A 6,906-nucleotide genomic window follows, 5' to 3' on the forward strand; every position below is an offset into this window, starting at 1 on the left:
ACTTTTGCAAAGCTGAATCAGATTATCTAAAAGGAAATATAAAAATGATAATTTTAGCTTCCTAAGTTTGATAAGTAAGATGTAAAACTATGACAGATTTGTAGTCATATACATATAACTTGTAAGCATGCAGTGTGAAGAAAAAACATTGGGATGAAATGAATACATGCACTGAGACACTGTTATTTAAATTACAATTAACAGTTATAATTCATACATATTTTATCATTAAATTTCAAAATATACCAAGTATTACCATACATTGACAATTTGAATTTATTACAGCCTCAATGCTGGTTTATTCAATAAATTTATATCACTGATTCTTGTTAATTTATTTGTTTTTGCACTTTTTCTGTGCATGCTATTTGGTAGTCATGATTTTCAGCTAGTTCGCAGCAACTAGTTTGCTGGATGATAGCAGCAACTACGTCGCAGGATGATTGCAGCAACTACAGTTTGCAGGATGATCACAGCAACTACTTCGCAGGATGATTGCAGCTACTTAACAGGATGATTGCAGCAACTATAGTTTGCGGGATGATCACAGCAACTACTTCGCAGGATGATTGCTGCAACTTGTTCGCAGGAAGCTCATAGCTACGGCAAATCAAATATGCATGTGAAAAGTGAACACCAAACAAACGTCCCATGAATGTTGCATCAATTGTATCAAAAGTGTTCGCAGCATAATCGCCCGATATTTGCGGCGTGATCGCAATTCACTGCAAACTATAATATTTCCTTAGGGGATTTTTTTTTACTCTGCATTTAAGGACAAAATGAAATTCATCTTCATTTTAATTAAGATTGCATAACTGTCATACCAGTTACTCACTTATTGTCCTAATTTTCTAATTGTCCAAGAAGTAGTGCACATCTCTATGTCATATTCTCAACAATTGGAAATACATCTATTTAGACACAACAAGGAACTCAAACAATAATTTCAAAACTTAATGCGAAAGATATTTTTATCCACAATAGCCTTGACAACATTCTAAGCTATAATAAAATTAAAGGTGTTTTTATTTTAAATGGACGTTTGTCACCATCTGCATACTGAATGGATAGGAAGAAAATGTCAAAGTAAATGTCAACAGTCATATACAAGGGAAGGAATAACCTGAAATAGAAAGTTATCAGTTATATCAATAAGTCACCTCATTTTTAGTACTTTAGAGCATTTCAAGAAGAAAATCATATATGGTCATTTAATATAACATGTCTTGTTATCAAAATTAAAAAAAAAGTATTGACATGTTATATTACATATAAGAAAAATAATCTGTTCTGAAAAAACATCACTCTCTGAAAATGCTCCCATGAAAAAAGTTGGTATGTAGACATTTTCTAAATGAATAAAACTAAAGCCTGGAAATTCACAATGAAAAATATTATTATTATTATTATTATACCAGATTTATATAGCACCCTTTTCATGATAAACACGTTCAAATGCGCTTTACACATTATAGCAAACACAACCACACAGGGCGCGAAATTCATCCTCTTCTAGTACAGACACAGAGCGATCTGACCAGAGGGACAGAGTGAGATAAAGCCCCCAGAACAGCCAGAGAGAACTTTTTAGATACAGACATGTCTGGCTAACTTAGCCTAGCTCTTTGCAAATAGACAGTCTGGTTCTTTAACGTGCCCGGTGTATAGCACCGATATACGCGAAGCCGTCATTCCTGGAAAGAAAGTACAGTCAAGCGTGTTACCACTAGACCACTGGCCCATCTTAATGGTCTAGATATTTTCTCATTTCAATAAGCAATTTCAGACCATACACATACATTGTTTGTATACTGGACAATGTTTATTTGAAGTTACAGTCAGATATAAGCAATAGTAACAAAGATATGACAGAAAAACAAAGGTTGCTGAAAAACTTTAACCAAGAAGGGTCACGCCAACGCCGGGGCGAATAGTACAGACCCCCTATTCTCCGAATAGTGGAGCTAAAAATTCATGCGATACTTCATGCACACAAACATTCTGACCAAGATTCATGCAAATTAAATGCACAAGAGTGTTAACAAGCTTTTCCTTCGATTTGACTGGGTGACCTAGTTTTTTACCCCATATGACCCAGTTTCGAATTTGGCCTAGAAATCATTATGATAAACATTCTGACCAAGTTTCATGAAGATAGGGTTATAAATGTGGCCTCTAGGTTGTTAACAAGCTTTTCCTTTGATTTGACCTGATGACCTAGTTTTTGACCAGACATGACCCAGTTTGAATCCAGGCCTAGAAATCATCAAGATAATCATTCTGTGCAAGTCTGTATCGAATCAAAGCATAAATGAAACTTCTATATGACTGAAAGGGCTGAACTAGAAAATTTTGCCCCTTTCGGGGGCAGTACCTTCAGAACCCATGATGGACTCTAGCCGGTTTTCAAAAGGAACCGATTTCTTATAGTTTAAGTTGTGTTTAAGTGTGGTTAAAATCAAATATAAAATGTCACTTCTATAGTGTTCACAAGGTAAAAATTAACAAATTTTGGCTCTTTCAGGGGTCTATCAGAGGCCGTAACACCGGAACCTATGATTGGATCCGACAGATTCATCATGGACTCCAAGATTTATTGTTGTTGAAGATATTTTGCAAGTTTGTATCAAATCAAACCATAAATGAAGTCTCTAAATGGCTGCAAAAGCCAAATTAGCAAATTTTGGCCCTTTAAGTGGCCATAAGGAACTGAGATATTATGCCAGTACAAGTTGTGTGCAAGTTTGATTAAAGTTGATTGCAAAATGTGGTCTCTATCGTGTTCGCAAGAAATTGTGAATGGAGGACGGATGGACAAAATGGGATCAAAAAAGCTAACCCTGTCGACAGTGGCAATGTTTTGATATAAGCCATGAAAGTTTCGTAGACTGTGTTGTAAACAACATTTCATATAAATTATATTACTGCTGTCAAGTTTCATCAAAATCTGTCAAGTTGTTTTAGAAGGAACGAGAGGCACTGACAAGGCTCTGTGACTTCAACATATACAGTCGAGACAAAAAAGGAAGTTTATATAAAATTACAATTGTTCTTATAGTTTTATAGGGTACCGTAGTCAGTCACCTTCAATTTTTTCTAAAAAAGTTCTTCATGGCAATATAATGGATCTTGCCATGGAAAAATACAACACTTCACTTTAACTGGCTTCTACTTTCAAACTTTACTGTACCAAATTTCTATGCATTTTTCCATTGAAAAAATAACATGTTTCTTAAGAGACAAACATACATTAATTTCACGTGTTTTAATAGGTCAGTTTTGATCTAATACAAACTGTTTGTAGCTGTGCAGCAATGGTCACACGTAACAGTGAACTGTTTAAAACCGTGTCTGCACTTATTGCAGCATACTTTCAGGAGTGATAGAATCTCGAAGAACGGTTACTTTTGTGGTCTTCATTTCTGGCATTTTCACCGACATATCCATAAACAGCGGATTTTGTTTTTACTTTCATTGTGACCAATGTCAAATGAAAGCGATTTACTACAAATGGTACACACCTGTGATTTATTCCTATGGAATACAAATTATTTGCAGCTGGACTTCATTCTGTCCACAGATATCACAATAACATAATGCTGAGCACCCCCCCCCACAATTGTTTGGCTTCATGTTTTCTGAAGGCAGATTTAAATCTGATAAAAAGTTACGAGGTGTTCCCACTGTGATCTGAAAAAGAGAGAGATGTGACTTGCAATGTGAATGAAATGCTTCAGTTCAATCCTGGATATTAAAAACATAAATCTTCATTGCTAATACTACTTTTTGCTAGTAAGGCAACTGAATTCTAAGTACCATGCATCAAACTAAATTGAAGGGTTAATTAAAAGTACATTCATGCCAAGGCTAACATGAACGATTTGGACGATGACGTCCGGCCGGTGAGCCAGGAAGTGCATTTTAGCTGATGAACAGGGAAAGTGAAATTTTAGTTTGGAAAGTTTACATTTAGATTTTCTATTGATTATGAATCATATAGTAACCTATTTGAGCTAAGTCTAGCATTATATGACTTACTTTTTTAGTATATTTAAATATTTTTGTCTCTTTTTTGCCATCTTTGCAAAAAATTCCATTTTTTAGAAAGCCGTTTAATAATATAACAATTCATATTATTATATAACTCAAGGTTTTTAAAACTAATAGTAAACTGTCTTTTGTAGAATTGCATCTATTGGTTATGAATCAGTATCAAGAACAAGGTAAACAGTATACAGGTGGCATATTAGTTAAGAATCAGTATTGATAATAAGATATCCAATATCAACTAAATCTAGTACCATTATAGGACTACGACTTTTAGTTAGTATATTTACATATGTATTAAACATCTGTGTCACATGTAGGTAGCTTATTAGCTTATGATAATCAGTATTAAGTAAGGCTAACAAATTTTAAGTCTATGACTTGTGTCTCGTGATTTAAATATTTGTAAAATTTATAGGCCACCTCATCGAAAACTATTGTTCAAAAGTCTGTAACATTATGTTATACTGTAGGTTATTTAGTACATGTTGTTATTAGTAGCTTGTCAAATTTCATGGAGCAAAATATAAACAGGTAGAAAGCATGGCAGACCATATATGTATATACAAGTACAAAGGGCCATAAATCTTGTCTTCCTCAAGCAATCCAATTAAAACTTGCAGGGCCATGTTCTTTATAACAATTCTACCTATTTCATTGAAATCCTTTTGTTTTGTATGCTTGTTTTGTTTTAGGTTTTTAGGTCATATTTCAATCAGTTAACCTAACCAAAGTCCCTGGATTTTGTACCAGTACAAACTTGTTCTCCGCAAGTAACTGCAAACTTCCCAACATGTATGAATCAGAAGTGGAGGATGAAGGATTTCAGACAGAATGTCTTTTATAAAATCATCATGGAGAAGATATGCCGTGCTCGGTATCCAGAGATTGAAGAAGACACATCGAGGATTCAACTAATAATTTGTCCCAGTACCTTGATAAGGAAGTTATTGCAACTACAATGTCAGGATGGATAAATTATTAAAAAGAAAATGTTTTAAGTTCATAAACTAAAGATGAGTTGCAGAATTTCAACAAGGTTTCGAGCTATAGGGCCAGCGCATAGGAGTTTTACCTTAAGGTTAGTTGTATGCTATAGACGATAGCAAATATAGGCTGAGCATCAGAAAGCTGAGACAGAGACCCAGAGTTTGGTCATCTACTGAGATAGTAGGAGAGTTCCAGCTTATAAACGGTTCAGCATTATTGGCAAAGTACAGGCAAGGCATAGGGGATATACCTTTATGGTACTTGAATGCTACATATGATAGCATATAGGTGCTGAGCATTCCAGGAGTCAGGGCATTCATATAAAGTTATAACTTCACTTAAGAGGACAGAGGCCGAGCATCTATTCGATTGGACTTGTATGTTGTTGATACAAAGACATTGTCTGACGGGAACTTCAACAAAAAGACCAGTCAAGTATAGAGTCCAGCCTATAGGAGTTTGAGCAAATTATTGTTAATTGAAGACTGATAGTTTGAAACATTTAGTGATTTGCCTGATCCCTGAAATTATCGAGCTCATTATTTAAATCATTTAAGAATCATTGGTACATGAATCATTTAGGCAAGGTAGCCAGAGGAAAATTTATGTATGAGATATTTGGTCTCACCAGCTATACGTTTTAACAAAGGACATTCTACATCGTTTGTCAGCTAGTTTAAGACATAGTCACCTTAGCAATTGGACCCATTTCATTGTTCAAGATACCAAAAGGCGTAGGCACTTCCCTGGGTCATATAACTCGTATCCTGACACAATCATCATACGAAGTTTCAACATTCTGGGCCTAGTGATTCTCAAGCTATGGACTGGAAACGGTTTTCCATGTTCTGACCCCTGTGACCTTGACCTTTGCTCAAGTGACCCCAAAAACAATAAGGGTCATCTACTTTTATGTCCTATCATCCTATGAAGTTTCAACATTCTGGGTCAACTGGTTCTTAAGTTACTGATCGGAAACCATTTTCCATGTTTTGGTCCCTGTGACCTTGACCTTTGATCAAGTGATCCAAAAATCAGTAGGGGTCATCTACTCTACATGTCTGATCATCCTATGAAGTTTAAACATTCTGGGTCAAGTGGTTCTCAAGTTATTGAGTAGAAACGATTTTCCATGTTCAGGCCCCTGTGACCTTGATTTTGATCTAGTAGGGCAAAAAATAATAGGGGTTATCCACTCTTTAAGTCTACCATCCTATGCAGTGTGAATGTTCTAGGTCAAATGGTTCTCCATTTATTGATAGAAAATGAAGTTTGACGAACGCACGGCCCCTGTGATCTTGACCTTTGAAGGAGTGACCCCAAAAAAAACAATAAAGGTCATCTACTTTGTACGTCCTATTACCCTATGAAGTCTGAAGGTTTTAGGTCAAATGCTTCTCAAGTTACTGATCGGAAATGGATTTCCATGTTCTGGCCCCTGTGACCTTGACCTTTAGAGTGACCCGAAAACCAGTAGGGGTTATCTACTCTGCATGTCCAATCGTCCAATGAAGTTTCAACATTCTGGGTCAGGTGGTTCTCAAGTCATTGATCGGAAATGGTTTTCCATGTTCAGGCCCCTGTGACCTTGACCTTTGATGGAGTGTCCCCAAAAAAATTAGGGATCGTCTACTCCATAAGCCCTGCCACCCTATGAAGTCTGAAGGTTCTAGGTCAAATTGTTCTCCAGTTACTGATCGGAAATGATTGTGACGGACGGAACGGGACGGACAGGGCAAAAACAATATGTCCCCCCCCCCCCCCCAGTGGGGAGAGACATAAATATGCACAATCAGGCATGTTACTAATGAATCCTAAATTTCATTCAAATCCAGTCAGTACTCGAGACAAACATTCATCTATTCT

The sequence above is a fragment of the Mercenaria mercenaria genome, chromosome 6 (assembly GCF_021730395.1).
Source record: "Mercenaria mercenaria strain notata chromosome 6, MADL_Memer_1, whole genome shotgun sequence".
In the NCBI taxonomy this organism is placed as follows: domain Eukaryota; kingdom Metazoa; phylum Mollusca; class Bivalvia; order Venerida; family Veneridae; genus Mercenaria; species Mercenaria mercenaria.